This window comes from Rhinolophus sinicus, chromosome 17, assembly GCF_057876585.1.
Source record: "Rhinolophus sinicus isolate RSI-liver-muscle chromosome 17, RSI-T2T, whole genome shotgun sequence".
In the NCBI taxonomy this organism is placed as follows: Eukaryota; Metazoa; Chordata; class Mammalia; order Chiroptera; family Rhinolophidae; genus Rhinolophus; species Rhinolophus sinicus.
In genome coordinates, this window is record NC_142517.1 from 9040827 (window position 1) to 9067526 (window position 26700).

Sequence of the window (26700 nt, forward strand, 5' to 3'; positions counted from 1 at the left end):
TATAGAAACGCCTACAAAGCAGGATTCATCACGGAAGCCTACATTAAGCTGCACTTGTCTGAGCTCATTCACGAGCACGTCAGCCATTTTCCAGAACAAACAGGGTTTGATGAGAGTTCTTGCAGAAAGAATCCTGTGCTGTGAATCAAACACAGATTGTATTAAACTTCCTGACACTACTTAATTTGTCAGGCAAGTTTCCCCCCACCCCCACCCCCAATCCTGGCCTCGTTCTGAATTTTCCAACATTTCCTGGAATAAGTAGGCTACATTTATCCGTCTTTGCATTCTCACAATTTCCAGTGATTCTAATGGGAATTGCATGCAGCTAGGATGACAGCAACTTATGATCTTTTTAGTGTGATGATTACTGGAAGCCTGTTTCTAATGTTCAGGTGAACCGTTTCCGTGGTGCTCCATTAGTATTAACGTGCTTGAGTCTTAGTTCTCTCTCTGCCTGCTTTCCCACTGCATCCTGATATAAGCTAAATTGTACTCTATGTGATTAAGATCTTTCCCGTCCCTGCTATCCTCCCTTTGGGTTCCCTGGGTTCAGAGCATTGGCCCTGAAGGAGGCTTTACCACTGATTCTGTAGCAGATGAGACTGACATCCAGCGAGATGAAATGCTGTGCCCAGCGCAGCACAACTTGTTTTCGCCTAAGTTGCCGCCAGAAATCAGGACCTTGACTCCCGGACCAGCAAGCTTTCTAAGGTGCCATGCGTGACTTCTGGGGGAACTAGACTACAACCTCTGCTGTGCACACTCCTCAGACAGCCAGGTTTTCTGTAGAGCTGAAGGATGCATAACCTTTTGATTATTAGAAGAGTAGTGTTTACCTCTTTGGGGATCAGTGCCTAAAACGGACAGTCCAACCCTGACTTCTTAAATAGGGACGCGGGTTTTTTTCTTGATAATTTCCTTTCTTGGTAATTCTTGATAATGCCTTTTCTAGATCATTTCAGTTCATCAGTCACTGTGTCTAGCTATAGGTAGAGGTGGCGTGGTGTGTAAGTTTGACAATGGCGTGAGCCAGAGGCCCGCTTTCTTAGGAAAAGGTCGCGTGGCCTTGCAAATCTTTTGACCTTGCCTTTCTTGAGCACTTTTTCTTTGTCAGGGTTCGTGCAGGACACCTGTACAGCATAATATCTTCCAAATGTCTCCTGAATTGTCTGCAGCATTGAAAGAATTATGCTTTTTCCATCAGTAGTAGTTCATGGGACAACTGGCACCTCCTTGACAGCTTGAACTTGTCAACACAGTTTGTCACCAGGTATGATGGATCAGTCTTCACTATTTTAAGAATTTGTGCTAAGCTGGGTACAATTGCCCTGTCACTTTGCTTCAGATTCTGATTCTGAGTCAAACATCCAAGGGAATTAGGCATGACATGTAGCCTCACTTCCTCGTCTATAAAAAAGAAGTGGTGCCTGTCTCATGGAGTAGTTGGAGGATAAAAAGAGGGACTGTGTGCAGGGTACCTGCCTCTGTGCCTGGTAAGTTGTAAGGAAGCTGCCAATTTATGCTGCTATTTCTCAGCATCTTCATCCTCATTGTCACGATTTGTTGCTACGTGTATTAATGTCATCTGTGAAAAATGGACACCACCCTTCTCATCTTTTAAGTACATTAAGGTGAACGTGGTTTTACTGTTGATTATTTTTAAATCAATGTTTGTTTTGATTTTGTTTATGTGAGATGTCCTGTTACTGACTACTGGCCTCCATCGAAGGTGCAGAATAACTGGGTATCTGGAAATTTAAATACCTGACACTTGCTCGTATGCATCTTAATGTGTCATTCAGTTTAGAATCGTCCCCCGGCTTGGAAAAAAAGTACATTGTGGTGGTTAATTATTAGATGCGTGCCGGGATTTCGGAGTGATGGGTTGGGTTTTGTTCCTGGCCTTCCCCTTGAGTCAGCCCCTGATTTGAGCAATCATGTGATCTGTGTCAGTCTTTTCACAGGTGAAATAAAAACATACAAGTTCCCGCCTCCACACCTCATCTGATTGTTGCGGGAGTTATGAGTCAAGTGTTTCTGAAATGGGCGGCTGGAATGAGCCACACAAGCACGAGGGTCTGGGTGGCATATCTGGTTGAATGGACATTACCTTTGCAGAGGCCTCCAGTGTGGTCTTCGCAGCTTGAAAATACCATAAAATAACCAAATGTTTCAGCAACAGTGTAGGAAGAGCACCCTTGTCAGCATGGCCCTTTGACCTCTCGGGTCATGTGATTGACTTGACACAGGTCGGTTCCACAGTAAGAAACAAAACCTTCAATAATCCTTGGTTTTCACCTAAAGGGTGGGTGGGCTGAGGCATTTCTCTACACCAATTCCCTAGCATTTTGAAAATTGTTCTAAATGTTTTCCCTACTGACTCTGTTGCAATGATTGCAAAAATAAAGCATGTCCAAGAGAGTTCTGTGGTATATTTTCAGTGTCAGAGTATGAAATCTTTCACCCGAGACCTCGCTCTCTTGAAAAATTATTAAAAACCAAATTGTGTGTTCAGTTTGTATGAATTATACATTTTATTATGAAAAATCATCTTATGACTTATATATATGTAGAATACTTATGGGTAATGCTGACCTTATTTTAAATCTTTTATCAATTCTTCACTGCATTTTATTTTTTGCCTTTTGACTTTTTAAAAATAACTTTATTATGGAGGTTTTGAAACACATACAAAAGCAGAGAGGATAGTCTGATAAATCTCATATACTCTTCACCCAATTTCAACAATTATCAACACACAGAAGGCCACTTCCCATCCTCACATCTTGGGGTAATTTTAAACATACCCCCAAGCATCCTATCATTTCAATTGTATGCCTCTCTAAGAGATAATACTCCTTTAAAAAAAATAAATAGATAAAAGTACTTTTTAAATATCAAATAGCCATTTTGTTTTGAAATTTCCCCAATCACTTCACCCATCTATTTTATAATTAGTGATTTAGAATCAGAATCCAAATAAGGTATACCCATTGCATTGGTTGGCACCTCTGTCTTCTGTCTCTTGATATCTGGGTTCTCCTTCCATACTCATTTGTATTTGAAGACACTGGGTCATCTCTCTGCTAGAAAGTTCCTTGTTCCGGAAGCAGCAGTTGCATCCTGTTAGCATCCTTTAGCATATCCCTTGATCCCTCTGTTTATTGTAAACTCATAGGTCTGGAAGATTGGTCAAAATTCAAGTGTTTCGTTTGTTTTGATTTTGTTTATGTGAGATGTCCTGTTACTGACTACTGGCCTCCATCGAGAGGTGCAGAACGACTGGGTATCTCTCCTTGCGTGTGTCACATCCGTCCATCCCTGGATTCTTGTGTGGTCAGTTTGCTCCAGCTTATAAAACTCCCCATCAGCTTTTCATCTGATGGTTTTACCTGTCATTGCTGACCCTTGCTTCTCAAGTTATCATTTCATTAGGGTTTTGGCACCTGAAGCCTGTCAGCACTCAATGCATAACTCAGTTTGAAAGAGTTTCCAAAAATATTTCTTAGTGGGTATTAGAAATACTGAGTGATTCTAATAAAGTAATGATTTTTAGGTGAAAGTGATTCAAAATGGTTTCACATTTTTATATAGAAACATACTTTTCAGGATTCTAACTAGAAAAATACAACTAATTCTAAGTCTCAAAGAAAGAAGATGAATATGAAAAATAATAAGTAAAGGGTTGGCTGGTTAACTCTCTTTCCATATGCTCCATCTAAAGGTCTGAAATGTACATTGTTTCCAAGAGGTTTTTTAAGAGAATACAGTAATTTTAAAGCATTCATCTTCTTTAAGACACAAGCAAATTGAAGCAGTTTAAAGTACTCCGTGTTCCTTTTGCTAATAATGTAATAATAAAAAAAACAGTGATTAAATATTGAAATGCCCCCGAAATAAAGTATTTTGTAGAACAGCAGCATCTATATGGTTTCTAACACCCTTTGCATCCTAACTTTACTTCTTGATTTCAGACCCCCTTTGGTCTGAAAAGATTTTTGCTTTATAGGTAGCTTATTTGTTTTATTACAAGTAGATCTGATTCCGAATTGAATTCAGTAAGTTGTGAATCATGAGCCCAGCTCTGTGCTACAGGCTCCTCTACTGGAGTTTATGATGCCAATTTGAACCCAGAAACATTGGTCCATCCTATGAATTTATGGCCAAAAGTTTATTTAGGACTTAGAGTTAAGACTTTAAAATTGCACCTAGGTTTCTGGGTTTTATATATCATTCCACTTTTTATGTGGAACAACCTTCATCAGAATCATTTCAGGAAATGAGAAAAGTAGGATATGGCTGTGAGTCAGCCATGGAAAACTAAAGCATGGAATGAATTAGTCAGAAGAAGGTCTTCAGTGGCCAACATGAGTTGTGTGCTGTCAGGAAGTGGTGTGACTTTCCATGATTTTATGTACTATAAATCATGCAGCCTAATGCTGAAGACACCTGGAGTCTTTTCTTTTTTTTCAATCATAAGTTTTGAGATAAAATTAGAAAGTACTGTGGAGCCAAAGTGCCACAGCCCTTTCAGTGGTCAGCCATCCCTATTGTCAGCTCGAATGAATTTCTACCCCCTCCCACTCCATCTGGGAGAGGGACTCTCACCTGAAAGCCCATTGGGTCTGCTCGGTCAAGTCCAAAAAGCAGTTGGCCTTGACAGAGTTGATGCTACAAAAAGGGCAGCATCTGCTCTTTCTTTTGCTTGAGATGTGTTTTCTCATACCGCAGGCCTTGCTGCTTGTAAAGCCCTGCCATTTCTGGTCTGCCAGAGAGTCGCTTCTCCCTGTTGTGTGTTGTGCTTTAGAAAGGTACTCAGAAATTCAGAGCAAGGCAGCGTGTTCCGGTAGTCTCGTCCTGTTCAAGAGAAAGGAAAAACTTGTGCAAATGAGGTGGATTAAAAGTTTGAGTCCTATGACATCTGTAAAACTGCATCTCTAGAGAAAAAGACTGAAAATACAGAGTCAACCACTAACATTGCATGTGGAGGGGAATAAGTTTGTTGTTTTATTGGTAACGCAAGTCAGTTAAAGTATAATTGAGTAATCAAGTCATCTCTTCCCTGCCTGTGATGCTTGATAAGTACGTAGAGCATTCAGTTACAGCTCAGGAGTTACATATGTAAATCTATGTATGTGTGTGTATATGCAGACGTATTTTCAATAAGCAGATCTAATGTGATAATACAATTAAGAATGGAGCCTGCGTGGGAGTACTCTGCCATTGAACATCAGTGAAATTCCAGTTGACTCTGATGCCCTTGGCCGCCTGGTACACATTGTCTCTGGGGGAATCCTGTAAAGCAGGTTTGCCTTCTTGGCCATTTGTGGCTATCTGGCAAGGTTCCTATGGAGAATTCTTGGTCCACAAGTTAACCCAGGACAGTTTGATATTCTCAGTACATGGTAATAATCGGCACCTTCTTCCTCTTCCTCTCCCTCTACCCTGGACCGTGCTTCTCAGACCTTTCTGTGTGCCACAGACTGCGTTTGTGACCCCCTCCCCCAATTCATATGCTGGAATCTAACCCCCAATGGGATGCTATTAGGAGGTGGGTCCTTTGGGAGGGGATTGGGTCATGAGAGCAGCACCCTCATGTATGGAACTGGTGTCCTTATAAAAGAGACCCCAGAGGGTTCGCTTACCCCCTCTACCATGTGAGCGCACAGCCAGAAGACAGCTATCTGGTAACCGGGAAGTAGGCTCTCGCCAGACACTGAATCTGCCATCGCCTTGATCCTGGACTTCACAGCCTCCAGAACCTTGAGATGTAAATGTCTGCTGTCTATAAACCGCCTGGTCCCTGGTCTTCTGTTACAGCAGCCTGACCGGACTGACTGTGTGCATAGGAGTCGCCTGGGAATCTTGTTCAAACGCAGGCTCTACTCTGGTAGATCACAGGTGGGGCCCAGGGTTCTGCGTGTCTCACAGGCTCACAGGTGCTGCCAGTGCTGCTGGCTCAGGGCCACCCTGTGAGTGTCCAGGCCAGAGCTATACAATGAACTATGTCTGCAGAGTTGGCAAGAGCCAAACCCTAAAGGATATCGCTGCCTGATACTGACACTTATAAGACCTCTGTGTCCATGACCTCAAGACTCTTTACATCACGTTAACACCCCCTCAGTGGGGCTGGGACGCAGCCCAGGATGGAGGAGCCCTAATAGGCACATGGCACGAGGCACCTGGGGCCTTCCCACGTGGCACCTTGAACCATGCTTTATCCTCTGAGCACGTGGCCGTCTGTCCCAAACACTGCCAGCCTCCTAACGATCTGGCAATTCCTTCTCTTTCTCCTTGGACTGGACTCTTTCTTAGTACGAAGACAATTTCTAGAACTGTTGGCCATCTAAGTCTGCTCCTGGGACCCACCAGCCCTACTCTTGGGTCTCCATTCTAAGGTATTTCCTACACAGCGCACTTGACTTCACCTTCCGACGTACAGAGAAAGGGCTCAGAAAGTTCAGAAGCACAAGAGGGGATTTCAACTTTAGTGATGAAGGCGGCAGTGCTGGAAGTTCTATGGAAGGAGGTTTAAGCGATCTACCAAGTCTTTAAAGATTTAAAGAAAGAATGTCCATCAGGGGATTATCCCAGCCTAGACACTTCAGCAGTTGGTGTATTTCGGAACCACCAATTGTCAGAACACGGGTTTTGGACTGGCTGAATAACTGTGAAACCAAAGTGACACAGCTGCTTTCTGCCACCTTCTTTTCCCTCGTTTGTCCCAATGGAAATAGGTTAAATCTTCAGTTGGTTATTTTATTACCGTGGAATTTTCAAATAAACCAGCAAGTCAATCTCATTACTTTAAGGCCCTAGGAAATATGATTCAGGGCTTGTCATTATTTTTTTCCAAGGAAGAAATAGTTACAGATATTTTCTGCAAGGGTATATTGCTGTGACTTTTCCAGTGAGAAGCCAGCCAGCAGACGGTTCATACACCCAGTTTGAAAAGAAACAGTGTTCGGAATGAAGGAGTGAAAATAGTTACTATGTGCATGCACACTCGTCCTTGACGGTTCCCCTTAATGTAATGGGTGCCTTTGAAAACCTTTCCTCTGCTGTCCTTGGGTCTTTGTGTAGAAAAAAAAAAGTACCCCATTCCAAATGATTGCCCAGAATGTGGGATTTGAAAAGGCAAGTTTAATCATCGTCATGGAGTTGCTTGTCTTACTTTATCAACATCAGAGAGTTACGTGGTTTTGCAATATGAATGACTGACTTCCAACTTGGTGAGGGATGATGGCAGGATCTGAATCCCATCAGCTATAAGCAAAACGCCGTGTACACCACTAAACGTGTCTGAAGGTATCTGGGTATATAGAGAGTGGTAGACTGGAGCAGTGGTTACATTCCTGCTTAATTGTTTTCTTCCAGAGACTTTTCCTTGAAAACATTAAGGCAAACTATAGATAGGAATGTGTGCTTCTGCAGAGACCTTATATAAGGATGTTTAGAAAGAGTGATAGTTCAAGATGAACACATTTTATAGTGTTACCTACTCTTAAGTTGTACTATTATAGTTTCCTAGGGCTGCTGTAACAAAATACCACAGATTGGATGGCCTAGGCAACAGAATTCATTTTCTCACTGTTCAGGATGCTGTAAGTCCAAGACGAAGGTGTCAGCAGGATTGATTTCTTCTAAGGCCTTTCTCCTTGGCTTATAGATGGCCATTTTTTTGCAGTGACCTCGATTGGTCTTTCCTCTGTGTGTGTACATCTCTGCCGGCCCTTTGTGTGTCCACGTTTCCTCTTCTTATAAGGACACATTTCTATAGGATTAGAGCCCACTCTAACAGCCTCATTTAAATTTAATTTCCTCTTTAAAGGAAATTAAACTGTGTCTCCAAACCCAGTCACATTCTGAGGTATGTGGGGGGTTAGGACTTCAACATGTGAATTTTGAGGGGGACACAATTCAGCTCATAACAGAGTTTCTAGAAACCACTGTGTAATTGCAAAACTATTAATATTTCTTCGAGTCGGGTTATTTTGCAGTTCTTCCATTTTTTTTCAAGAATGGGCCTGTCTTTCTCTTAGTGGGGAGATGGCACATCTGTCATTTTATTGTGGAAGTAAGAATTGCAACGGCATGACACAATTCTCTAAAGGGTATTTTAGGCTATTGAAGAGGTTTTTCCTCTTGAGTAGACTTCTTCAGAAATACACCCGAGACGTTCTACAGAAAACAGATTGGACCCTTGCCACTTAGGAGCCTTGACCATGCGTCCCCCTTTCCCACTTGTTCCTCTTTACCATCCACCATTGTGCTGCCTACCAGCTGCCACCGCCAGCAGGGGCACTTGGGGGTGGAGGGTTCAGAATTATACCTGGATTCTGTGTTCAGTGGCTCCTGGGGTCGGATGGGTGGCCAGGTCTCCCTGGGGGGCCGTCGGCTCCTCAAGGAACCATGGTGGGATCATTTCTGGGCCCCAGCTCCTGGCACAGTCCGTGCCTAGCCCATGGTAGGCAGTGAGTGAATGGATGAAGGAGTGAATGAATGAACTGATAACAACGGTAAACCACTGCACAGCTACCTCCACTCAGGAGGACATCAGCCGTGGACGCCCCGACCTCCTCCTCGTCCTCTGTCATCTTCCTGCACCCTGGGCAACCCGTTAGGGACTGTTGCTATAGATGCCACCAGTGGATCCGGAAGTCCAAGAGCAAGGCATCAGCAGAGTGAAGCCCCATTTTGCTGTGTGTGTATTGGAAGCAGAGCAGGTGTTGTGCAGTCCTGTTTTAATGGAGACTGGAGGGGCACCAGCACCACCCTGCCTGTGAAAGAGTATTAATTTTCCAAGTTTACCTCTGCACTCTGTCCTTTTGAGGCTTTTAGGCAGCAACCACTAATACTGGTTTCTGAGCAACCACAGTGAGTCATCTAGTAGATGCATGTTCAAACTCAAAAGCAGATTAGAATACCACCTAAACCACCGCCAGTGTAGAAAGTGAAGCTTGCAAAAAGAAAGAAAAACAACAATTATGTAAAGTCATAGGTTGTCCTTGAAAGTGCCTCTATAGCATATTTCACCTTTTTGAACGCAGGCTGCCGCAACCATGGCTACTGGCGCCCGGTACCTTTGAGGTCTGTTGACAGCATGTCAGCACCTGTCTGGACACAAACGGCCTGCATGAGACACACAGCTTTCTTTCATCATGGAGGATGGAGGCCATAAGGAGCCTGAGTGACAGAAGGCAGATGAAGGAGGACATCAGACAAGGCCATTTGGTCACATCCCAGCATCCGGCAAATGAAATCTCACAGTCCCTCTACTGGGTGTTCGATCACACGCCGGTTTGTTAGCAGTGATATTTAGCGAAATCATCAAACCTACACAAAATGCACACAGAACAAGCACAGCGAGGGAAAGCATGCATTTCTTTGTAATTGCTTTATACTCTGTTATAGTCCTTTGCTTGAATTTATGTCATAAACTTAGAAGAAATAAAGTTTTATTCAGATGGCACTAAGACAGAGTTTAACATTCTTCTGCCAGCACATTCTGCACTAAACGATAGATTTACTGGTCGATGTAGAATTGCGTAACAGCTTTAAAATGATCATGGATAATGTTTTTCAGTTAAAACAATATTTCTCATGATGAAGCCAAATATCAATTTTATCACAGAATAGTTGAATATTTTTAAAGTGCCATAACAGTATTTAAATTATATCTCAATAAGGCTGTTTAAAAAACACTGTGTCAAAAAAAAAAAAAAAAAAACTAAAAAAAAACAACCACTGTGTCCTTATTTCAAAATTTTCCATATTGAAGAGAATTTAAGTCCTGAGCATGTACTGGCTTGACCTTCTTGATCATTTTCCTCCTTTTGAAACCTCCACTTTCTCATTTTAAATCTAAACACCCAGCCTTCCCAGTTTAAGAAATCATTGAAGAGCTTTTGCAGAAATCAGAGAAGCATCATTTTATTAAGAGGACTGCTTTGATTATTGATATGCTAAGTTAATTTCAAAATTCTTAACCAGCCAACACATACCTCACCATGGAAAACAAATTTCATGTGTAGCTTTGAAAGCAAAAAGTGCACTGGAATGAAAATGCATTGAATGTCTGAATTCAGTGCTTCTCAAAAAGTAGTCAAGTGTGATTGTTAAGAACATGTTCTTAGAACCCGTGGACTTTGGTTTAAAGTTCTGGTTCCAAAGCTGAGTGATAGTGAGTCTTAGTCAGCTCAGGCTGCTGTAACAAAACACCACAGTCTGGGACAGGCGTTTATTTCTCGGTTCTGGAGGCTGGGATGTCTGAGATGGAGGTGCCGGTGCCGTCACTTGCTGGTGAGAGCTGTCTTCCTGATTTGAACATGGCCGGCGGCATCTTGCTGCCGACACAGCAAACTATGTCCTCACGGAGTGGAGAGGAGGGAGCTCTGGTGTCTCTTCCAATTCTTGTAAAGACTCTGATCTCATCATGAGGGTCTCACCCTCAGGGCCTATCTAAACCTGAACTTCCCAAAGTCCCCACTTCCTAATACCTTCACATCTGGAGTTTGGGCTTTAACATATGAATTGGGAGTCAGGGTGGGTGACACAATTCAATCCATAGCAATGGGCCAAGTACCTGATCTTATTCTCCTGGCCTCTTTCTGAGAGGTTTTTACTTTTTCTGCTGGGACTATTTTTTTCCCCAAATTCTCTGCTCCTAGGGGTTTTTGCCTCTAGGAGCAGATGAAAAGGGGTCGTGAGGGGGTTGGTTGCATGGTGTACAGAGAGCAGTAGGCCTGAGGAACAACCTGGCTGCACATGAACGGTCTTCTCTTGGCTCCACTGGAAATGCTCCGTTCTCTCGACATGCAAGGAGTCCCCAGGCCTGGGCTGGAGCCATTCCCTGACTTCACTGCTTCTTGGTTCTGGGGGTTCTGGGGGCCAGAGGCAGCTGGGCTTGAATCTTTCTATGACCCTTTGGGTTCCAAAGAAAATACCACCCCCAAATCCACTGCTTTGCTCACTTCATAGACCTTTCAAAAGTATGGACCCCAAGCAGCGGTTTGGGGAATGTTCATTCATGCAGGTATGTCCTTGCTAGTCCAGAGAAGTCATTTTCAGTAAGTCACGCACTTATGACTAACCATTTTCTCCACTGTTTTGATTTTCCAGATAGGACACAGTTATGGGGCTAGCTACTTATACCTTTCCTGTTTCCCCTTTCAATGGGAAAAACACACTGTCTTTCCGTATCTCAAGTGGAGTTGAACATTTCTTGTAAAATCTACATATCAGGGAAAACCCCACTGCTATTCTGAACTGCTTCCTGCTAGTCTTCAGTTCCTGGTGCTGTGCAAGCCGCCTGTGCCCTCTGCTCGTTCTGAGTTCAAGAGTCCTAATAACTTATTTGCTTATTGGTGTTTGAGGACACTGTGTTTGTCTTCAAATTACAAAGATGGTTTTACTCGTAAGCAAGGAGTTTTCTTTCACCCTCAGGTTTGTAGTATCTCCTTTGCATCAGCTTCTGAAGTAAATAGTAGTTATACACCCGTTGATGATATATTAGCAGCATTATTGAGATTTTAAAATCGTTAATGCTCAGTTTTACTAGTAAGTGATTTTAAGTTAAAGCCTATTTACTTTGAAACAAAAAAAAATGGTATCTCCATACAAATGAAAAACTAATATAAGGAAGAAACAGCAAACAAGTACATAGAGTCAATATGTTTATGTCATTTCTCCTTAGAGCCAACATTTTAGCAAGTTCTCTGCCTGCGAATGTTTGGAGCAGGATGTTGTTATTAGGCTGGGTTTTTGTTTTTTCATTTTTCTTTTTAATGGAAAAAAGTGAATTTTTGCCTGATGTGACTTCTAGCCATTTTCTGAGTCACTGAAATGTTTGTTGTTCTCCATTTTATATCTGTAAATCACTTTCTTTTACTATCCTTCAGGTGATCAAAGAGTGTGTGGTATCTGTGAGGGATTTCATTTATTCAAGATGGACCGAAATCTTTCAACATTTCTGCATGTGTTTTTCAGCCAAGCAGTTGAGATTCAGACCTGTTTGAAATGACATGTTGCAAAGGTGATTTATATTAAAAGAGGTCATTCTTTCCTACTGAACAAGAAATTAAATGAATGTGTTTGGCGTGCTGGAGCTATTCTTAGGATATTAGAACAAGCCTGCTTAATTTTAGATCCCAGAGTTATCCTCCCAGGGGCGTTTGAAAATCCATGAGAGACAGTGGGGTTGTAGCAGTGACTGGTGGGGGGCTGCTGGCATTGGGGGGGGGAGGGGCAAGGAAAAAGGGACCTGCTGGCTGCTAAACAGTCTAGAAAGCAAGGACAGGACTGCACAAGGAAAAATTGTTTCAACTGAAATGTGATTTGTGTACCTGTTGAGAAACCCTGAGAGAAATCAGAGGCTCATAAGACATGAGGACATAAAGGACTTTCCCGTCTAATTCAGCTCCCTCATTCTGCAGAAGAGCAAAGCGAGTGTCCACACTGATTTTTTCAGGGTTTTCCTTTCATCCATGCCCCACATTGTAGCAGTTTTCATCAGAAACCACAAGAAGCCCAAGTTATACTTCCTCGTTTCTAAAAGTGACTTTCTTAGTCATTGCTGAAGTCAGTTTCCTGTGCGGGGCCGTATTCACCCATGTAGTCCACTCACACACAGTCTTTGTTTTAGAAAATGTCCAGCTGGTGCTCAGATTGTCCTCTGGCCGGTTTAGAAGTGTGGGTACCACGTGCAGACCAGCCCAAACTGCCCCTTGTGCAATGCGGCAATCTCCCCAGGAGAGCAAGAAGCAAACTTGAGGTGACATGGAAAGGCGTGGGGATGGGGGGCTGCTCTTGTGACTTTGCTTTGCTTTTGTCCTTTGCTTTGGTTTCTCTGAGGGATCATGTCCCACTAAGAAGCCAGTGGGGCTGTTGGACAGCAGATGGCCAGTCCAGCCTGCCCGAGATTGCAGGCCTGGAGCTCAGGAAAGGTGGTCCCAGCAGCTGTCAACACTGACAGTAGGCCAGAGAATTCTGTTAAGCTTTGTCAACATAAAGTCACGTATAAATGGCGCCATCTGTCTAACGCCTTCCTGGCCTTCAACTTCACATCCATAGCCTTTAAGAGGCACTCGGTGCTCCCTTTTCTTTGGCACACATCTCTCACACTGCTGTTTGCTAAGACTTGAAGGACAGTTACTCCAACCTAAAGTGGGTGCTTCCAAAGAGCAAGGCCCTGTCTCACTCACATGGTCCCTCTCCCAGGGACCAGCGTGGCTCCCCACACAGGGCAGATGCTCAGCGAATGCTTGTCAAATGACTGGGGCAGACCAAAATCCGAAAATCAGATTTTCTCCCACACATTTACAAGTTTAAAAAGGTGCCAATTACCTTTTCTTTTTCTTTTTTTTCCTAAATCCTTCTTTTTAGATCAGTATTTTGGAGTTTACAGAAACTGTGATCATTAATTCATTTAGACATTCAGCCAACAGATAGTCATGAAGCCATTCCCTGAGTACCCAGAACGGGGCTAGACGTGGAAGTATGCAGATCACAGCAGGGTCATTTTCCAGGCCTAAACCCAGGGCCCGTAACTGTTGTCATATGTGCCAGGAAGGAAAAGGCGTGCTTAACAGAGAACTTAACCGCGTCCGAGGGGCCAGGGCCAACTTCTCCGAGGAGTGATATTTCAATGGTTCTTCTAGTGGGAACTGAGAGGTGCTCCAGGCAGGGGAAGCAGCATAAATGACGACTGTCCAGCGTGAAGGCAGGTCTGGGGAGCGCTGATGGGTCAGCACGGGGGGGGGCCCAGCCCGGGCGAGCGTGGGACCCGCAGTGAGAGCTCAATCTGCTGGGTTTCTCCTGAGAGCAAATGGAGGCCACGGGAGGCCGCACAGGAAGAGAAGGACAGGCCGTTTCCGAATGCCCGCGTTCAGAAGGTCTCACAGAAGAGGGCTGCATGGTGTGCTTTCTGAGGCTCGCCTTCCAGAATGCATCCTAAGGCATGTCTGCCTCCTGGTCTGCCAGGTCCTGTCGCCGTCAAGCAGCACGCAGAGAACTGGTGGGGCTCTCAGCCATCATTCTGAGAAGCAGGCTTCCCCGAGCTTACCTGAAAGCACCCCTGGGCATCCACAGGGCCCTCAGGGCAGCCTCAAGTGGAGGAGTCCTCACAGGAGGAGGGATGGAGGATGGTTCAGGAACGAACCAGAGAGGTGGGAGGAAGGTTGGTGAGAAGAAACAGGCAGAGATTTAAAAAAGAGTCAGAAACCGTCATAAATATGGTAGATGCTAATCCAACTAAATCAGTAATCACTTTGAACGTCAGTGGTCTAAATGCACCAATTAAAAGACAGAGATTATCAGAGTGGATAAAAAAAACAAAACACCCAACTACATGCTGTCTCCAAGAAAACCAATTTAAGTATAAAGACACATACAGATAAAAAATAAATTTATTTTTCTGGAGAAAGATAAACCATGCCTAACACCAATCAAAAAAAGTCAGAAAAAAAAATTGGAAGAAATGAGAAGTGTGCAGAAGGATGAACTGGAGGGAGAAGAAGGGGAATGGATACCAGTTCACTCTGACTGTACACCTACTAAGTGCCAGGCTGTGTGCTGAGCCCTGTGTGTATGTTCTCTACATTCTCATAGCTACCCTATCAGGTAGACCCTGTTTTCATAGCTTCAGAGACTTGGGCCAACCTCTCCCTGTTTGCAGCCTCTCAGAGTATGGGATAGGGCCCCCCCTTTCCCGACCCACTTCCATTAAACTTTTCTTCTGTAGGTACTTTATTAGTTTAGCTCTAGCTGCCTTTGATCCTTAAGTTAAAGGGGAAAAGGGAATTTTGTGTGGCCCCCTTGTCTGGTGTTCGTAGAATGTCAGTCTGATCTTACACCTAAAAGGGTAAGCCTGGAAGATATTTTTTCTTTTGTTCTTTTTAAATTGTTTTCAAATGCAGTAAAAGAGCCATAAGATCCTCAGGACACATAGTGACCCAACAGCCGCAGCTGCAGTTCACCCAACCTGATTGCTCCCTTTACACACACCAGAGGTGTTCAAATTCCAGTGTGCACCCAGTTGTCCGGAGGGCTTGTTAAAACCCAGAGCTTCTGGTTCAGTAAATATATCCCATAGTTGCCTAATGAAATACCACAAATTTAGAGGTTTAACAACACCCATTTATTAGCTGACAGGTCTGTAGTCAGAAGTGACGTGACTGGGTTCTCTGCTCAGTGTCATACTAGGCTGGAATCTGTCATCAGCTGGACTGCATTTTTGTCCGGAGGCTTGGACAAGAATCTGCTTTCACACATATTCAGATCCCCGTTTCCTTATGGGGCTACCCTAGCTCCTCCACTCACATTCCTTGCCACCACCACCACCCCCCTACGCCCCATCTTCAAGCCAGCAATGGAGAATCTCTCTCACCTCCAATCTCTGACATCAGAAAGAGTGTGGTCCCTTTAAGGGCTCAGCCTAGACAGTCTCACTTCCACAAACTGTGCTGCATAAAATGACCTAATCATGGGATAAATCCATCAAGGCCCCAGGCCTGGGGATTACAGAGGATGGGTCAACCAGCGAGTGGGATCTTGGTGCCATTTTAGAATCCTGCTGACTCCAGTAGGTGGGGCAAAATTTTGCACGTCTAACACGTTTCCAGGTCGTGAGACGCTGCTGCTCTGGGAATCACAGTCTGAGAACTACTTACACTAATTCCATAACCTTTGACTTAGACTGTGCTTAACTTACAGACGAGGAAACTCAGAATTTTAAGTCTAGAGGCAATACTCAAAATATATAGCAACTAGTACCTCATAGACACTGACCAATTAGAAGGGACGCCAAGCCAATCAGGACAGATTCTGGCTGTGAGTGACCACTGTGCCCTTGCTGGTGGGCACCAGCTGACCGAGGGCTAGGGCCGTTGCTCACAGCCAGGTCAACCTGATGCATGAGCTGGGGCCTCGGCCACTAGGCCATGCTAAGACTCAAGAGAAAATGTCCCACCAAGGCTAAATCTGGAGGAGAGGAAATGGAGAGTAACTGACTGATTCCGCAAGCCATCCTGTCATTGCTCCATCTGCTCCATGTTCTGTAGAGCTATCTTTCCCAAGAGTAAAATCTAGATTCTTTTCCTAGTGCCGCTATAACAAATTACCACCAATTTAGTGGCTGAGACTCCAAACTCAGTCTCAGTGAGCTAAGAGCAATGTGTAGGCAGGGCTCGTTCTTTCCTCCAGGCGCTAGAAGCTGTGGCATTCCTCGGCTCATTGGCCCTCATCACTATAATCTCTGCTTCCATCATCACATCTTGTTCTCCCACTCTGACCCTCCTGCCTCCCCCCTTATAAGGACCTTGGGATCACCTCCAGCCCCCTGCCACCAACAATCCAAGGTCATCTCTGATCTCAAGGTCCTTAACTTAATCCTATCTGCAATGTCCCTTCAGCCACATCAGGTGACATATTCATAGGTTCCAGGGATGAGGATGTGAACATCTTTGAGAAGCAATTCTTCAACCTGCCCCACCACCATGTAAGACACACGTTTGCAAATAGCAAACACTTTCCAAAACGTCCTACGTGCCAAACCCTGTTTAGACATTAGCTCAGTAAGTGCCACAACTGTATGAGATAGGTTCTGTTTTGTCCTTTTACAGACAAAGAAACTGAAGCACATAGGCGTGAAAAACGTCACCCAAGGTCACACAGCTAAGAAATGGCAGCGCCAGCGTTCAAACCCAGGTAGTCTGGCTCCAGAGTCCATGCTCTTTCCTACTCTGTTATGTGCCTCTCATAGATGCACAGGTAAAAAGCAGCCATGCACACTATATAAAATATGTCTGAATATATACACACGGCAAGAATCCGAACTCACCAGCCCCGCCTCAACCCCTAGCCTGCCCTTCCTTGCTCTCCCACTGCCCCTATCAAGGATGCCACTCTCCTCTGGTCGCAGGTGGAAAAGCACTTAATTACTTTGGTTTTTCCTTCCTGACTTTCCAAGTCTAATTAGTAACAAGGCCTTGTCACTTCTCTCCATCTCCGAAATGTTATTCCAGTTACTACTGCTGTGAAACAAACCGCCCAAAACTTAGTGGCTTGAGAGAGCAGCAATTATTTAGTTTTCTCATGAGTCTACAATCTATGCAGAGATGGTTCTTCTCCCCTTCGTTGGCTGGCGACCGGAGAACCCACTCTCAAGACGTCACACTCACAGAGCTGGCAAGTTGTGCTGCCTGTCAGTTGGGAGCTCAGCCAGGGCTTTGGGCCAGAGGCCTCAGCTCCTCTCCACGTTGGCCTCCCTGCAAGCTGCGTGGGCTTCCTGACAACATGGTGACTGGCTTCCAGGAGAACAAGGCACAAGTTCACAGCTTTTTGTGACCTAGCCTCGGAGGTTATGGGTGTCATTTCCACCATATCGTATTGGTTGATGCACCCACAAAGGCCCTCTCATGTTCAAGGGCAGGGGACATACACCTCTCCTCTTGATGGGGGAATGGCGAGGTTCTAGAAGAGCACGGGGGATGGGAAATGTTGTGGCAGCCATCTCCAGAAAATTCAGTCTGCCAGAATTGTCTTTATTGTATCTCCCTGCACCCTCTCCAGCCCTCCCACACTTACGGATACATGACTCCCTGAGCCCAAATACAGATGTATAACATGACAAAAGATTTTTGTCTAACATATTCATTTACTTATTTTGATGTTCTTATCAAAATCCTAAAAATGTGGCCACGTGTGTTGCATGAATTGTTTGTGTTTTTAGAAATAAATCAAAGTATACCAAAGTAGGATTTCCCGAGAAATCTACATCAGATTAACAAATGTTAGCATTTAACCAGTGCCATGCAAAAATACAGGCAGTCAAAGAAATTTGTTCAATGTGAGTGAAGTACGTATGTCCTTAAAGCAGCGCATTATTTAAATCTGCATGATGGTGGATGAAAGAAATGTTCACTTTCCTAATACCCTTTTAGGAATGTAAAAGGATGTAGGAATGAGAAAACACAGGGGTGTATCCCTTTCCTACCCATGTGAAATCTAACCCTATTTTCAAGGCCTTTGTCACAGGGCTAAGTGTTTATTGCGACAGGGTCATTCCGTACTGGACTAGTCTGCACTGATCACCCCCTGAGCTCTTTTCATCTGCAACACAGGACGGAGATCATTTCTATTATGTTGTCACTGGAGCTGCCGTTTGTGTCTCGTCTCCCAAGCTCCAAGGTTAAGCGCATGTGGGGCAGGCACTGTGTCTGGGTCACTGAAACCGGTGGTAGAGCACTGAGCACCTGCTCATGGCTTAGTAAGTGTTTCTCGATTTATTCGACAATGAGCTTTTTGAAGGAGTGGCTATGCCTTGCTGCTCTTTGCATCTCCAGTGAAGAGTCAGATACTTAGCTGCGTGCATTCATTCAACAAATATTTATGGAGGGTCTTAAGTGTTCCAGGGTCCATGGCTTGGTCTGCAGCACTTAGTTTAGTGGAGGAAACCAATTAAAATGTGAAAAATGCTAAAAACTAGAGGTTCCCAGTGTTGTGAGAATGTGTAATAGGTGTAATTTGACCCAGTCATGGAGTTGGAGAAGGCACATAGCAGATCCTTCATGAATGGTGGTTGAATGAATGAACAAATGAGTGGTTTTCCTTTAGGCTTGGAAGTCAGTTCTTAACCCCAAACAGTCACCCACAAATCTGCTCATTGTAGGTGCTCAAAAAGTATGTGTGTCATCTCCAGGTAGGCAGCACCTGGCCCCACAAGAGCCCACCTGTCCAGGGAATTTTCCGCTATAACTGGTTGCTGCCTGGAATTTTCCCCTTAGTGATACATTCCTTTGGGGCTGAGATTTAGATCTCCAGAATGTGCTGATTAGATATAAATTTGCTGGGAGGTCTTATCCATTAAACAGCTGTCATCGTTAATGCTGCAATGGGGAAAAAAATCATTAGATAACATTGCAGTCTTCTTAAAAGGGAGATGCAGAGGGTAGGACCATCCCAACAAGAAAAGACCTGGTGTGATCCTGGGACAGCAAGAAGAATGGAGAAAACAACGCAGATGTGGAAGGAGTAGATGTGAGGATATGGCAGTGACAAGAAAGAATGTGATAGTTTTGCTCAGAAAAGGCATTGCACGGGAGTCATTTTCAAGATAGGGAGATTTTTCTGAAGAACATCAGATATCCTCTGCTGGCCACCCTTCAGAGCCGCCAGAATGTGCTGTGTGAGACCAGCTCACACTAAAGCAGAACCTGACCCAGCCACCCACTGACGGAACAGGACAGAATCACGACTGTCTCCTGGCAGGCAGACAGCCTAGTGAGGAGCTGTCGACACAACTAAATAGTTGGGCATTTCACCAGATAAACCCTGTTGACAGGAGAGATTATCACAGAAAAGCAAAATAAATGTTTTGTGGTGACATCCCTGTTTTTCAAAGCATTAGGTAAGAAAGGTAAGAAATGGAATTCTTTCAACAGTTGGCACTCCAAAATATTAATGGGTTAAAAACACCAGGATTGGGAATTGCGCAGAACAAATACAGTGCAAAGAAATTAAAGGCCATGAGACCCGATCTCTATGCAAAAAGAGGTGTAAATTTCCTCTCCGACTAACCTTTAACCTTATGTAGCTAGTTAATAGTGTCTGTTAACTATGGTTTTTGTGGCCATTGACATAAAATAGTGGGGGGAGGGGAAAGAGAAAAGCATTTTTGTTATTATAAAAGGAAGAAATGTTCATTGTGGAAGTTCTAGTAAATCCAAATAAGCAAAAATAGGAGATCTTTAATACTACCATGTATATTTTTCCTTTTCACCCAAATGGAGTCACGGCAACAAACATTGCTTTGTAACCTGCATTTTTCTCTGAACAGCAAGTTGTGAACATCTTTTCATGTCATCGGATAGTTTTCACTTCCTGAGTGTGAGTGGTTCTGTGGAATGGCTTCATTGTGTTTATTAGCTGGTCACTGATTGGACGTTTAGGTTGTTTCTAGTCTGTTATTTGCATAAGCAACAATGCAGCGAATGTATTGGCATCTAACTCTTTGCCCATAGCCAGGAGAATTTCCTTAGAACAAACTCCTAGGAGTGAACGTGTTGGGTCAGTATTCAGGGTTTGAGTTGAGCCGGTTTATAACGAAAGTTTAAGCTATTGAGTTTACTACTTATTTTACCATATTCCTTTTGAAGTGCCTTACATGGCCAGATGAGCTCAGATCTGGAGTGGAATCAGTAGTATTTTCGTGGTGTCCACTTCAAAGTCTGTCATATTTGGGAGAAATTTTCGATGGTTAACATGGGGTACAAATCTTCGAACTTAGGTCTGGTCGGTGGGTTGGTTAGTTGGTTGGTTGATTGATTGGTTGGTGGATACTGTGACACACCCCAGGTCCCTTCAGGAATAAAGGATTTGCCTCCCAGCTGCCCTTGGCAGTCGCCCCACCTGCAGATTACTTCGGCTGAGGAGAGCCATCTTTCTACGTCCTTCCCTCCCCCTTCTCAAGGTAGCCACTGGTCCCATAGCCGACCAATGCTGGCACATCAAGCCCCAGTGCTTGTGTTCTAAGTAGGGTCGTCCCATCTTCAGAACTCCCCACGGGGCCAGGGAGGCTTCCACTGGGCCCGCATGGTAGCTCCACTCTCCTTCTGCTCGGTCCCATTTTCTCCCCTCCCCTGCCCGCCCTTCCCTGGGTGCTATCCCAGAAGCACACCCTGATAAACGTCCTGCACAAGAACTGACCACAGTCTGGAAGCAGCCAGTACCTGTTGGGTTTATTGATTAGTTGGAAGGTTGGGGGAGGGGAGGGCGCAGCAGACGCCAGCAGTGGGTCACTGTATATGCCACATAATTTCACACGAGGGCAGTAGTTTCACCATGACCTCCCTCAGTATGAAAGAGCCCAGGGTAGCCCCAACTCACTGGGAGGGTTTCTGAAAAGGATGATGGTAGGCACGATCTTCCCGACAGTTACGTCAACCTGAGATTGATCAGACTAGCCTAGATTTTTACAAGAGCACTTCAAAATGCTATCTTCTCAAAATGGTCTTTTAAAAAACTATCAAAAACAATCCTGAAAATAAACCTCACCCTGAAAATCCCTGGATCTCCGTCTACTTTCGGATCATTTTTCTCACCATGTCTTCCATTGTCCGTCGTGTCAAAACCTTTCTGCCGCCATTCATCGTAAGCCTGTTCCATAGACATCTCTGTAGTGTATTCAGTTTCAGATTCTCTGCCATATGGTCCGCCTCCGTGGGGTGGCCCAACCACATCTTACTAACAATTACAGAAGAAACCAACTGTGATTCATAAACGTTTGAGCAGAATCTAGGTCATCCCTAGAATAATGTCTCCACCGTTCACTTGCATTACAGTATAATTTCAGGAGTAGGGAAGAACATCCTGCAAGCACTCGGGAATCACCCGTGGAAATTGGGACCAGTGAAGCGGCCAGAAAAAAACAAAACAAAACAAAAAAAACCTAAAGAATTGCTGTATGGGGAGTGAGGGACATGGTCTTTAAATACATTCTCTAAAGATTATTTGACATAGCACCTTTTGTACCATGGGGATGGATGTGTGAGCTGCCATGTGTATACCCCTACCACTCACAGTGCCTGGCTCACAGTAGGCAACTATTTTTGATGACTTACTAAATAAAAACAGGGTCAAAATTCAAATGCCTTTGGGGTCAGGGAGGATGGGGCCGTGGGTGTTTGAGAGCACGTGTTTAGCCACAGGTTCACCCGAAGCCACATGGGCCTCTGAGCCCCGAATTGCCACATCTTTCTTTCTTTTCCCCAGAGCAGCCAGAAATTCTATCCGTGTGAAACCTCCCAATTTTCAAGTATTGACAACTAGTTTTTTTTAATGTTGGGGAGCTGCCAATTCACAACCGGTGAACTCACCTGGCCGTTCTAAACCTGCTGGAAAGAGGGCCGCTCTTACACCTCAGACGCTCTGAGGCAAAGAAGCTGCCCACGTTTAGTCACGTGACATGAGGGCCCACATTTTCCCAATAAAGTTGGCACAAGTGTTCTCTTTTTTGATGGCAAGGGTCAATATCCAAGTTGTGGCGGGGTCTTGTTGGTTTCGTGGTTATATTAAAAGTTCCTTGTTTTTTTAAGTATGTTTTGAATCACTGTGTTACCCTCATGCAGATGACAGAATATACTTCGCATGGGACTTATCAGACTTCTAAATAATCAGCGAAGAAGGCAGTGTACATGTAGAAACAGCATATGCTATGGCCCTGGTGATACCTTCTCAACTACAGAGAAGGAAAAGGGGCCCATGGGTGGGAACAGAAAGAGTAAGAGGGCATAGCACACTCTTCTCCTGAACTTCGTGAAAAATGAGTTCTGAGCTGACTCCTGGGTTTTTTAATTGGGTGTGGATACAAACTCTGCATAGAAAAGTTATCAACAAATGTGTTTATGTCTGGTATTAAAGATTCACAGGTTTCTGGGTAGCTGGGTGGCTCAGTTGGTTCGAGTGCGAGCTTTGAACAACAGGGTTGCCAGTTCAATTCCCACATGGGCCAGTGAGCTGCGCCCTCCACAACTAGATTGAAGGAAAACAACTTGGAGCTGATGGGCCCTGGAAAAACACACTGTTCCCCAATATTCCCCAATAAAATAAAATAAAAAATAAAAAAGATTCACAGGTCACAACTTTCCCCCATTCTTTTTCCTTTTCTCTGTGGCCTTCTCCTCTTTTCATCTTCTACTTACATTTAGCCCGTTACCCTCCGGTATTGACAGGGACGTCAATTCATCCCCAGGTTCCCTGGAAGAACCTACCAGAATGAGATCCGGCCTCTAGGCCTTGCAGCAGCACACATCCTGGCCAGGATTTAGTTGTGTCACTTCTTCCGAGATGAGTATGGAACATGACAAATAAGGAACAAGGGCTTGTTTGTCAGCGTGAACGCCAGCAAGTAGAACTCAGCTTTGAATGTAAAGGGATTTGCTTGATGGGAATGAATCAGTATAGGGTTGTGAAAGCTGTTTCGTGCTGGAATGAGCGCCGAGCAGGTGCTGGTGACAGATGAGCATGTAGCCGACAGGCACCAGCCCAGTCTTGTACAACAGTTCTCGCCCAGGCTTCCCAGTCACCGCAGGATTGTGCCTCTGCCCGAGAATGCCATCAAAGCAGACGTGAAAATCACTAATTAAAGCAAGGTGGGTCTGGAGAGGAATAGACGAAAGAGAGCAAAGAAGGAATGATTAATTAAGGTGCCTCTGGCCCCAGTCATCTCTACATAAATGCTACCTCCCTTAGCCCACAGCTGCTGGTCTCCAAGTCATTAAGTATAGTTTTGATTTGACCTATGGCTATTTCTCCATCTTAAGCACTGCAAGGGGTGTGTTTCCAAGAAGTTCCAGAGCAGCGGTTAATCTTTATGTACTAAGGAAAAGCTGAGGTAATAAGGAAAAGAGATTTCCAGCGCACATGGAATTTAACAAACAAGATGAAATCTTACAGGAACTGTGACCTCTCTTAAAGTATCAATCTGAGTTCACACTTCCTCTTTATTTTTCCCCAATCCTTTGGTTATTTTATTTTATTTCATTTTATTTTATCTCACTTCTTTTCTTCCTTCCTTCCTTTTTTTTCTTTCTTTAATGATTGTAATTGTTCTTTATTTCCACTAGAAGCTTTAACAGGACACATTGCCATATTGCTAAAATACATGTTTAGCATGTTCAGCATTGCATCCATCCTTTCCACTCCGGCCATCAATAAGCCAACCATATTTTTTATTTAAGTAACTGAAAGTTCTGTGTTATCCCAGAAATGCATAGTATTTGTATGCTATCTTGTACTAATCTATGCAAAGTAGCAAATGCTATTTCATGCTTTTCCATGTTTTTCAAAGTATGAGAACCATGCCTGGCTAACGTTTAGTGTTAGTATCGTTTCTTCTGTGTTAGCCGCAAATTCAGATTAATGTTTATTAAGTGAAAAGGTGACTTTCATTTAAGATGTTTCAGTTTTCATTTCAGATTTGCCAGTCTTAGGCATCATCCTCTGTACTGGGAAACCAGCACTTGCCTGTTTTGTCTAGAGCGTTCTGCTGAGAACCCTCAAAGCCCATCAGAAAAAAAGATTATCTGCTTTGTGTTACATTTTCTTTGAAATGGAGGCCCCTCCCTGTGGCCAAGGCTAAGCGTAATAAATTCCTGAGCTCAAATCTGGGCTCCCTTGGCCTATACCCTGATCACCTCAAAAAGGGAACAAAAGTGGAAATTCCTTTAGAGATCAAAAAGAATAGTTTCCTGTTCTCTTTCTTACGTTTGCTGGTTATGAAGACGCTAAAGAAGGTTGGGAATTTAATCACAGTACTGCTTAGACAAATATGTCCAAACATTTTTGATTATGGTCTTCACTGATAAAAGATTTTTGAGTACATCTGCCAGTAAAAACATTTTATTTGTAAATTCTATGCAGTTTCTACTCTACACTGGGCACCTTATAAAACACACCGTAAAAATAGGTATTTTAAAATAGACGAGGTGAACATATATTAAGTTGAATACATTCTGCCGACACATCAAAGAATTGTCAAGGCTCCTGCCATGGACCCACAGGAGGAATCACAAACTTCGGTGGCGTCCCGTAGGGTGGGGCCTCAGAATCTGCAGCTGATGGGGCAGCCCTGTGCCTGGGCATCTTGCGAGGCCCCACAGCAAGGACAGAGGAAGCACACCCAGGGATGTGACTGGCACCCACTGAGCAAACGTGTGCTTTACCAATGCTGCAGCACCTCCTCTGACAAGTCGGAATGGCACGACCTTTGCTCAAACCACAGACACAGCCGCCCTCCATTCAGGGACACAAATGGCCATGGCCCTTTGACGCCTTGGGAATTCTGGCCCTTCTCCTGTGTCAGATGGGCCCCCCTGGTGCAGCCCTTGAACTTCACATGCATTTATCCGCATCTCCAGGCAGCCCCCGAGTGAGCAGCTTTGTCTTCATGCAGCTCCCATTGCGATGGGGAGATCTCTGAGTAAGAACAGGACCAGGATACCAGGCAGACTGTGGTGAGAGCCTGGGGGTCACCAGGGTTAAAGGAAGGAGAGAACATTTAGATGGGAGGGTGCCTCCTGGAGAAGTGGCATTTGTGATGGGCTTTAAAGGATGAATAGGAGTTTGACAGGTAGAGAAGAGACAAGGGAGGAGCCAGCTGAGGGAACTGAGGAAAGCGGGCACCACTGAAGGCGTGCCTGGAAGCTCCACAGCTAGAGGCCTCGTGCCTCATTGGACACCGTGCTTCCCCCCCGTCCCTTTGCTCATTCTGAGCCCAGACACTGGAGTGGCTCTGTGTTAGGGAAGCCAGGTCCTGTCCCTCCTCTGCTCAAAACCCTTTGATGGCTCCCACCTCAGTCATCATACACGCCAGAGCCCTTCCAGTGGCTAACGTCTCATGGCCTCGTTCCCAACCACTTCCTCTGTGTCCCTCCACTGCGGCCACCCTCAGCCTGCTAGCGTTCTCCTACCTGAGGCCTTTGTCCCTTCTGTTCCCTGGGCCTGCCCCCCAGTACCCCCTGGTTCACTCCCCCACTCCCTTCAGGTGTGATACATATGTAATCGCTCAGAGACCACTTACCTGACTGGTCTTTCAACGTCTCCTTTCCCAACGTTTCCTACTTCTCCTCTCTGCCTTATTCACAGCACTTACCGTTTCCCCCCGAAAATAAGACCTAGCCGGATAATCAGCTCTAATGCGTCTTTTGGAGCAAAAATTAATATAAGACCCGGTATATTATATTATATTATATTATATTATATTATATTATATTATAGACCCGGTCTTATAGTAAAATAAGACCAAGTCTTATACTCATTTTTGCTCCAAAAGACGCATTAGAGCTGATTGTCAGGCTAGGTCTTATTTTCGGGGAAACACGGTATGATAGTATCTAAACATACTGTCTGTTTTACCCATTTCTCTTGTTTCCTTCCTTTTTCTTTTCTCCCCATTCAAGAATTTAAGCTCCATGAGGGCAGGAGTTTTGTCTGTTTTGTTCATTTTGAACAATGCTTGGATGAAAGAATAAACTAGTCTACAATACCAAAGGTCACGGCCATAGGTCCATGGTATGAGCGTGGAAGACCAGGATGAGACCTGGCTCCCCTGAGCAGTGTCCCCCTCTGAATCTCAGTATCTTTATCAGTGAAATGGGAAACAGAAACGCAACTAATGTGCATCGACCACTGATAGTTTCACGGACTGTGCCCATGTCACATTGTTCATTCCTCACCAAAACCCCAAATTTGATGCTAACCCAGTTTATAAGGACACTCTCCTCAGTGAATAACAGCTTTTAGACAGAGAAACGATAAAGATGAGTGAGGGAAAGAGCCCGCATGTTTTCCTTTTGAATTGCAGCTTCAATTGGGGGAACAATGCTCCAGATTATAGACGGAAGGGCTACAAATACGGTATAATAACAAAGCTATTCCATTATCTCAGAAGCTAAAAGCTCTACTAAAAAGCAAGCTTTATTAGCATTCCAGATAAACGCACTGACAACTTTTATCTCCATCAGGCAAGTCATTTTCCTAACCAGGAGATCTTACGCAAATTTCCTCATTCTTCACTCTGCTTTGGTTTGCACAACAAAGTCAAAACTCAGTTTCCCTGTCTGGTTATTTGGTAGAAAGTTTCACCGGCGGCACATTCTTGGCGAAATTGTAACGTCCTTGGGGTGTCTAAATGGGCATGCT

The 26700-nt window shown here is 44.4% G+C and overlaps 1 protein-coding gene and 1 long non-coding RNA gene across 4 annotated transcripts in view; both read left to right on the forward strand.

Annotated features, from left to right (window-relative positions):
- Positions 1 to 12109, forward strand: part of LOC109446640 (uncharacterized) — a 31269-nt gene extending 19160 nt beyond the window's left edge. For 2 of the 3 annotated variants that reach the window (XR_012493963.2, XR_016019520.1), the window contains one exon: positions 9054 to 9479. This is a non-coding gene — a long non-coding RNA (uncharacterized LOC109446640). Of the gene's footprint in view, positions 1 to 9053; positions 9480 to 11903 lie in introns of those variants that run through there. The other variant, XR_002137247.3, reaches the window with a different exon arrangement.
- Positions 1 to 26700, forward strand: part of RCAN1 (regulator of calcineurin 1) — an 88071-nt gene that overhangs the window by 47864 nt on the left and 13507 nt on the right. The gene's annotated exons all lie outside the window — the stretch shown is intronic.